The following is a 9,276-nucleotide window of genomic DNA, read 5'->3' on the forward strand; positions in this document are numbered from 1 at the left end:
AGATCATTACGGATAAAAAGCTACAGTGTGATTATAAAAACCCACCACCTTTATTCCAAAGCTCAAGAACTCCAGGTCAGAGAAAACCAGAGATAAACATAAAACTGCCAATAGCCTTATTAATATACGAAAATACAGACATAGTAAAGAATACAGTAAAGGTTACGGTTTCAGGGTTGCTTACCTCACCAACCCCAAAGACCCTTTGAAGATCATCAGCAAAGCAGCTCCAAGAACCATCACGGTGGTGCGAGGTGGCAGACTGAACCTGTGTGTCACCCCCACACACAACCCACTTAACTTCTCACGGCCCTCCTCCATTGGCGTCTTCACCTCTCCTGAGCTGGCTGCAGCACCTGAAAAACAACTCATTGGAAACACACAGAGAAGGTTCAAAGCGGCAACCATGCCTCCCAAAGTCCCACCGCCCTCTCCCGTCACTTTACTGCTCATCCACTGGCCTTCGCAGGCCTGCGGCTCTCTTCTTCAAGCCCGTGCACTGGCCACAGAACACAAAAACAAGGAACGTTTCCAATTTCATGAACATTGCAAGACATTCCATCAGCTGCTGCTTCAGTCCGCTAAACATAGCTCACCTGGCCCGAGGCAGCTCCGGCTCAGAGGTCTCGCTTAGCTCCTTGTTCTGCACCTCCTAATTGAAAATAAACAGCAAAGCAGAAGCCAGCCAGGAGAGTAAGCTGGGACTTCTTCCTTCTGACACACCAAGTTCACCCCCCTGCTACCTTCAGCTCCGCTCAACCCTCCCACAGCAGCCTCTCACACGTGGCTATCCATCTCGCCATCTGCAATAACAGCCTGGCATTAGTCACCGCAACGCCAAGCAAAAGCTTAGCCTGCCTCTAAGCCTCAGGCCACACTCGCACCGACACCCAGGTTGACACGCAGTCACACACTGACACAGACCCTCACGCCCTCTGGCTCACACACTAACTCCACATATACTATCACACCCACTCCCAAGCAGACTCTCTGCCCCCGACTCATTCATTACCAGCTTATTCCCAGAGCTCTTCTGTCCATTCACACAGATCATCAGGACTACACAGCTACACTGTGCTTATAAAAACCCACCACCTCCCTTCCAGAGCTCAAGAACTCCAGCTACAGAGAAAACCAGAGAACTCCCAACTACTTTATTAACATGGGAAACTGCAGAGATAGTCAAGGATACTTCTCATGGCTGCCTATCTTACCAACCCCAAGGACCCCGCCAAGACCATCAGCAAACCAGCTCCGACAATCATCACGGCCGTGCGAGCTGGCAGGCTCAACCTTAGCGGGCGTCCCCGCGCAGGCAACGGTCGCCTGGGTGGGATGAGCTTCTGCCTCCCTCACACGGCATGAGGCTCGGGCTTCCATACTCACAAGCGGGCACGCTCTTTGCCACGCAGGGGGCCAGCCCACGTCGCAAGAAGTGGCCGACAATGTCTAGGAAGGTCTGCAAGGGTCACGACTTTTCCAGGCAGTTCTAAAGCACAACTTCCCGGGTAGGCACCAAAGCCGGACTTTTCGGGAAAAGCCCAAAGCAGTACACCACAAGAGAGAGCCAAAGAGAACTAACAGTACTTGCCCATCTTAGTGTGTTTCACCACGGACCATTATTTCCTATTGTCCCCGACACAACACCCCAGACTTACGCCCCACAAAGGACACCTTCGCATCCTGCCGTTTAACTCTCAGTCGCTACCTTCAGTACCGCTAACCATCCCCCTTCCAGGCACGTCCAATTGAGGACTCCCAGTTACAAGCCCTGCTGTGCTTTATGCTTGCAAATCTGGAAAGGAAATTTTCAGCCGGCACTTAGGTGACCGACTCAAGCGCTCAAGATCCAAAGAACAGTGCCAGAGGAACGCGCCGAGCAGCTTGAGCTCAAGGAGCAATGAGGATATCGAGACCTGCAGAGGTGCCCGGACAGAACACAGAACTCTCACACTATAGAACAGTCAAGCTGGAGCTGCCCTGCCCACAGTTCTCTCTTAAGGCTGATTAACCCACTGCCTTTCCCTCGGCCCCATGCCACATTTCAAACACCTTCCTGCTCTCATGACAGGGTACCTCAACCTTGTTATCCCAAACAGGAGTCCCTCTACTTAGCTTCCGTAGTGCCATGGCTCTCAAGACAGCCTCCATGTTCCCAACTCCCACATCAAAGTCCTAGGATCTTGCCACACTTGCCAAGTGGCTTTCCATCATCTGCAACAACAAACAAACAGGAGCACGCTGTGCTGGCTGTCACTACCCCCACCCCAGCCAGCAACGCCAGCGAGTTCTGTAACAAACCTCTGCCCCCTCCGATGCTCCTCGACACGGTGCTCGCATGCTCCACATTGGTTGCCGAGTCCGACGCCGGGCTTTCTCCTGCCCTCCAGAACCTACGAGTACAAGGGAGACAAATTACCACCGTGCTTGCGAAAAGCGACCAACCCACAACCCCTATTGTTACCTCCCTGCCTCACCGCGCACACTCATCTGACTCCAGATGTAAAACGCAGGACCTGCAATACCAAACACAAATACTGCACCCCTTTGCCATGATATTCTCAACTCTGAGCAGTCACCCCCACACACAACCCACTTAACTTCTCACGGCCCTCCTCCATTGGCGTCTTCACCTCTCCTGAGCTGGCTGCAGCACCTGAAAAACAACTCATTGGAAACACAGAGAAGGTTCAAAGCGGCAACCATGCCTCCCAAAGTCCCACCGCCCTCTCCCGTCACTTTACTGCTCATCCACTGGCCTTCGCAGGCCTGCGGCTCTCTTCTTCAAGCCCGTGCACTGGCCACAGAACACAAAAACAAGGAACGTTTCCAATTTCATGAACATTGCAAGACATTCCATCAGCTGCTGCTTCAGTCCGCTAAACATAGCTCACCTGGCCCGAGGCAGCTCCGGCTCGGAGGTCTCGCTTAGCTCCTTGTTCTGCACCTCCTAATTGAAAATAAACAGCAAAGCATAAGCCAGCCAGGAGAGTAAGCTGGGACTTCTTCCTTCTGACACACCAAGTTCACCCCCCTGCTACCTTCAGCTCCGCTCAACCCTCCCACAGCAGCCTCTCACACGTGGCTATCCATCTCGCCATCTGCAAGAACAACCTGGCATTAGTCACCGCAACGCCAAGCAAAAGCTTAGCCTGCCTCTAAGCCTCAGGCCACACTCGCACCGACACCCAGGTTGACACGCAGTCACACACTGACACAGACCCTCACACCCTCTGGCTCACACACTAACTCCACATATACTATCACACCCACTCCCAAGCAGACTCTCTGCCCCCGACTCATTCATTACCAGCTTATTCCCAGAGCTCTTCTGTCCATTCACACAGATCATCAGGACTACACAGCTACACTGTGCTTATAAAAACCCACCACCTCCCTTCCAGAGCTCAAGAACTCCAGCTACAGAGAAAACCAGAGAACTCCCAACTACTTCATTAACATGGGAAACTGCAGAGATAGTCAAGGATACTTCTCATGGCTGCCTATCTTACCAACCCCAAGGACCCTGCCAAGACCATCAGCAAACCAGCTCCGACAATCATCACGGCCGTGCGAGCTGGCAGGCTCAACCTTAGCGGGCGTCCCCGCGCAGGCAACGGTCGCCTGGGTGGGATGAGCTTCTGCCTCCCTCACACGGCATGAGGCTCGGGCTTCCATACTCGCAAGCGGGCACGCTCTTTGCCACGCAGGGGGCCAGCCCACGTCGCAAGAAGTGGCCGACAATGTCTAGGAAGGTCTGCAAGGGTCACGACTTTTCCAGGCAGTTCTAAAGCACAACTTCCCGGGTAGGCACCAAAGCCGGACTTTTCGGGAACAGCCCAAGCAGTACACCACAAGAGGGAGCCAAAGAGAACTAACAGTACTTGCCCATCTTAGTGTGTTTCACCACGGACCATTATTTCCTATTGTCCCCGACACAACACCCCAGACTTACGCCCCACAAAGGACACCTTCGCATCCTGCCGTTTAACTGTGAGGCACTACCTTCACTAGAGCTGACCATTTACCTCCCAGGCACCTCTGTCTGCGTCCTCAGACATTCTAGGTCTAATATTCAATTGGAATGCTTCATCTCAAATCCCTTCCTGCCATTTTGACCTTGCCCCCCACCCCCCTCGCCTCCTGCAGGAGGTCCTCTCCTTAGCATGCGTAGTGCCATGCGTCTCAAGGCCGCCTCTATGCTCTGAACTCCAACAGCAGACGCCAGCCATGTTGTTGCCCTTGCCAAGTTGATCTTCATCATCTGCCAGAAACAAACCAACAAAGGGCAACAGGTTGTGCTGGCCGTCATCTCCAGCATCCCAGCCATCCAGCCCAGGCTGGTCCTTACCAATGGTCTGCCTCTTCCCAAGCTGCTCAACACTGTGCTTGCCTGTCCCAAAGCGATTCCAGAGTCTGATATCAGGCCTCTCTTCCCCTGCGTGCTCTAGGAGTTCAACAGAACCCAATTACCATGGTTCTTGCGTAAGTGACCGACTCCACAATCCTTCTGCTTAACTCCCCCACTCACCTCAAGCACTTCTCCAACTCCCAACGTAGAGGGCGAGACCTGCAAAACTAAACACAAATACTGAATCTTTTTGCCATGTTGTTCTAAACATGGGGACACCACACTCAAAATCAAACCCCTTACCTTTTCATAGCTGGAACTGGAAGCTGGATGAACGCCCTGGAAGGCTCCTGCTGATGTGACTGAAAAAAAAAGCTGTTCTCTGCTTTATGTTTCTAAGTAATGAACACAAATGCCTGACCAGCTTTTAAACAACCAACACAAGCACTCAGTATATAAAGGACTAAGTTCGAAGAACAGTCTTAACACTTTCAGTTCTAGCAGTGAGTTGGAAGCACCAAGACAGCTCACAAGCAAATGCACTCATTTAAAGAGTCAGGCTGTACTACCCTGCCCAGTATTAGATAGTGCTAAAAAACATCCCACTTGCTTTTTTTTTTTTTGTCCCTGTAGTATATTTCAAACATCTTTCTGCTATCCTGATGCTGTTTCCATTATCTATTATGTGGAAAACGAGCCTTTCTGCTTAGTTTTTATAGTGTTTTAAGTCTCTAACCAAAACTATTGCTCGTATCTCCCACACTAGACACATGGGTGTTTACTGCATCCACGCAACTAATTTTCATTATCTGCAGTAACAGGTAAAGAGAAAAAAAAAAAGTAACTAAAAATTCTGCCACACAACATTCTGTAGACAAAGACAAGAAGATTCCCTGAAATGTTTATTATATGCAGACTGTAAGGAACAAGTGCTCTCTGTATTTTAGAGTTTTAAAATGAGAAATTTACAAGCTGAAAAGTATTCTTTTACTTTTCCCTGCCAAAAGTCATGAGTTACTTAACATCTACTACATCCCAAAAACACATTAATAATAAGTTTTGGTATTTTTTAAACCAAGTGTCCAACTTAGTTTTTGAAAGAGCATAGACTCGAAGGCACTCTTGAAATAACTCTTAACTGTATAAATGGTATGTTTGGTCAGTAACCACTATTATAACTATTCTATGACAAATAAAACCAACAAAAAACAAGTAATAAGAACATAAACCATAAACAATTGTTTTCATAAGTTCTGTAGCTGAGAGCAAGAAAAATAATCACTTACCTGAACACCACCAATAACAACAGCACCTAAAATAAAACCACAACACAAAAAAATTTGTTAATATATAAATAAGTAAAAACCAAGACAACTTGAAATACTTAGAAAAAATTATTTCAAAAAACTCAAAAAACAAAAGCAATACACAAAACATTAAAACCACAAAACACCCCAAAGACCTTACCTTGAATAGCATCAAATCCTAAAGAGGAACCTTACTCCGAAGCTGTGCCTTATATACCCCAGGCCCTACCCACACCCCCCCCCCCCCAGTGCCCTGGCTCAGGGGTGGGGCAAACCAGCTGCTGGGTTAAAAACAGCCTGACAAGGTGCACCTGGTTTTTGTTGTTTTGGGTTTGGTTTTTTGGCTGCTCTCTCGTTTAACTTTTTGGGTTTCTTTTTGGGGCTTAGATTTACATTCAAAATTCTCAGATTCTATAGCTTCACTTTCATGATGAAGTGATGCGAGCCTTTTCTGTAACTCTACTTTGCCTTTACATTATGCTCACCTACTTCAAATCTACTGCATAATACTATGCTGGGCTTCTCATGCACTCTAGGACCTAGGAGTACAATATAAAGAAATGACCATGGTGCTTGCAAAAAGTGACCCACCCCCACAACCATTATAGTTACCTCCTCAACTCACCTCAAACACTCATCTGACTGCAAAAGTAGAACCCAGGGCCTGCAATAACCAACACTACTACTGAACCCTTTGCCATGTTATTCTCAGCTCTTACTCACCCCACACACGCAAACAACCCTTCTACCTTCTCACAGCCCTCCTCAGCTGGCAGCTTCACCTCTCTTGACTTAAGTGTGGCACCTAAAAAGGAAATGGAAACAGGCACTCACGGAGATAAAAACAGAAGCTTTGGCCGACCCTGAAATAAGTTGCTACTGGGGTGTTCCAAGCATGGCTCACCTTGACTGAGTCATCTGAATGTTATTTTTTAGCTCGAGTGTGAGGATGAGTTTGAGCCAGGGAGTCTTAGCCAGGTAGTCTGAACCAGGAATGCTATGCTAGAATCAAAATGTGATTTGTGTGGATGCATGAGCCAGTCAGTGTCAGACTGAGCCTAAGCGAGTGTGAGGAGAAGTCAGTGCCAGAGAACGTCTGTGCAGCTTAAACATGAGTATGAGTCTGAGCCAGTCTGTGTGAGAGGGAGCCTGCACTGTCTGCCAGTCTTGAATATGAGTCTAAGCCAATGAAAGCCAGAAAATTAAAGCCGGGGAGCAGGCAATGAACCAGAACCAGATGAAACAAGACCCAGCTGTGGATCGTCAGGGTGCTTTTATCCCAGCTGGGGGTTTGCCTCACCCCTGACCCAGGTCACTGAGGGAAGGGCTGTGGGTGACACCCTCCCTCCCTAACACAGTCAAGCTGTAGCTGCCCTACCCATGTAAGCTCACGCTACAGACTAACCCCCTGCCTTTCCCTCAGCCCCATGCTACATTTCAAACCCCTTCCTGCCATCCGAACCTTGTCCCCCACCCTCCAGTCCCAAGCAGCAGTCCCTCTACTTAGCTTCCATAGTGCCATGGGTTTCAAGCTGGCCTTGATGCTCAGAACACCCACATCAGAGTCCTGTGATCTTGCCACAGCTGCCAAGTTTCTCATTATCACCTGCAGCAAACAAACGAGCAAACAGGAACACACTGTGCTGGCCACCATCATCACCACCACCCCACCCACCAGTGCTGGCCTGCTCTGTAACAGCCCTCTTCCTCCTTCAAAGCTCATCAACATTGTGCTTGCCTGTTCCAAACCCACAGTGGAGTCCGACACTGAGCCTCTCCTCACCTCCAGGTCCTAGGTGTACAATAGAGACAAATGATCACCCTGCTTGCAAAAAGTGACCGACCCCGCTATCCTTCTACTTACCTGTCTGACTCACTTCAAGCACTCATCCGACTCCAAAGGTAGAGGGCAGCCTTGCAACACGGAGCACAAATACTGAACCCCTTTGCCATGCTCTCCTCAACAATTAAGCACCCCCAACACACACAACCCCCGATCTTCTCACAGCCCTCCTGAGTTTGCAGCTTCACCTCCCTCGAGTTATCTGCAGCACCTAGAAAAGGGAACATGCACACACTGACAGAGATACAGAAGCTGCACCCTTCCCTCAGGAAGTCCCATCTCTCTCTCCTGTCACTTTACTACTCATCCACTAGCCCTCAGAGCTTTTCCATCCCTTTATTCTAACGTTTACACCCCCTGGAATACACCACCAACAAAAAGTAATTGCAGCTTTATGAAAATGACAAGACCCTAAAATAAATTGCTGCTTGGGTGGTCTAAGCTTTGCTCACCTTGGCTAAATCACCTGAATGTCTTTGTTTAGTTAGAATGTGAGAGCTAGTCTGAACCAGGAAGCCTATGTTAGTCTCGATGTGAGACTCGTGTGGTTGGGCGAGCCAGTCAATGCCAAATTGAGCCTAAATCTGAACTAGAGTGTCTGTGCTATTTAAGTATATGAGCCTGAGCCAGTCTGTGTGGAAAAAAAACCTCTTTGAGACTAAGCCCTAGAATGTGAGACAGAAAACCCCCACCCAGTCTGAAACCAAGTATAGTTTTGAGCCTAACTTCATAAAAGTGAAGCTATGGAATCTGAGAATTTTGAATAGAAATCTAAGCCCCAAAAAGAAACCCAAGAAGTTAAAATCAGAGAGCACCAAGAAACCAAACCCAAAACAACAAAAACCAGGTGCACCTTGTCAGGCTGTTTTTATCCCAGCAGCTGGTTTGCCCCACCCCTGAGCCAGGGCACTGGGGGGGTTGTGGGTAGGGCCTGGGGTATATAAGGCACAGCTTCGGAGTAAGGTTTCTCTTTTGGATTTGATGCTATTCAAGGTGAGGTCTTTGGGGTGTTTTGTGGTTTTAATGATGTGTGTATTGCTTTTGTTTTTTGAGTTCTTTGAAACGATTTTTTCTGAGCTAAATTTTTTAAGCCACTTTTGGTTTTGCATCTTCTTGTATTAATGTTTTTTTTTGTGCTGTGGTTTTACTTAAGATGCTGTTGTTAGTGGTGGTGTTCAGGTAAGTGTTTTTATTGCTCTTAGCCACAGAACTTAAAGAAAAATTTGTTTACAGTTTATGTTCTTATTACTTGTCTTTTATTTCTCATAAAATAGTTATAACAGTGGTTACTGAACAAACATTACATTTATATGTTTAAGAGTTACTTCAAGAGTGCCTTTGGGTTTGTGCTCTTTCAAAAACTAAGTTGGACACTTGGGTTTAAAGAATACCAAACATAATATTAATGTTCTTTTAGGATGTAGTGACTGTTAAATAACTGATGACTTCTGGCAGGGAAAGATAAAAGAATGCTTTTCAGCTTGTATATTTCTCATTTTAAAACTCTAAATTACAGAGTGCTTGTTAATTACAGTCTGCATATAATAAATATTTCAGGGAATTTCCTTGTCGTAGTCTACAGAATGTTGTGTGGCAGTTGTTTAATTTTTTCCTTTTACTCCTGTTACTGCAAATGATAAAAAAAAAATGGGTGGGTGCAGTAAACACCCATGTGTCTAGTGTGGGAGATCTGAGCAACAACTTTAGTTTGTGACTTATGACACTATAAAAACTAAGCAGAAAGAAAAGTTTTCCACAGAACAGACGGGGGAAAC

General features: G+C 47.5%; 2 long non-coding RNA genes across 2 annotated transcripts; both read right to left on the reverse strand.

Moving 5' to 3' along the window:
* Positions 1-1,572: 1,572 nt before the first annotated feature.
* On the reverse strand, positions 1,573-2,499 carry LOC136006167 (uncharacterized). The gene is made up of 3 exons (XR_010608996.1): positions 2,478-2,499; positions 2,302-2,393; positions 1,573-2,214 (listed from the first exon to the last, which is right to left on the reverse strand). It is a non-coding gene; the product is annotated as an uncharacterized LOC136006167 (long non-coding RNA).
* A 685-nt stretch (positions 2,500-3,184) lies between these two features.
* On the reverse strand, positions 3,185-7,002 carry LOC136006148 (uncharacterized). Its single transcript, XR_010608984.1, has 7 exons — positions 6,563-7,002; positions 6,382-6,463; positions 5,638-5,663; positions 4,655-4,713; positions 4,532-4,578; positions 4,352-4,447; positions 3,185-4,264 (listed from the first exon to the last, which is right to left on the reverse strand). It is a non-coding gene; the product is annotated as an uncharacterized LOC136006148 (long non-coding RNA).
* Positions 7,003-9,276: the final 2,274 nt, after the last annotated feature.

The sequence above is a fragment of the Lathamus discolor genome (genome assembly GCF_037157495.1).
Source record: "Lathamus discolor isolate bLatDis1 chromosome 2 unlocalized genomic scaffold, bLatDis1.hap1 SUPER_2_unloc_1, whole genome shotgun sequence".
Taxonomy (NCBI): domain Eukaryota; kingdom Metazoa; phylum Chordata; class Aves; order Psittaciformes; family Psittacidae; genus Lathamus; species Lathamus discolor.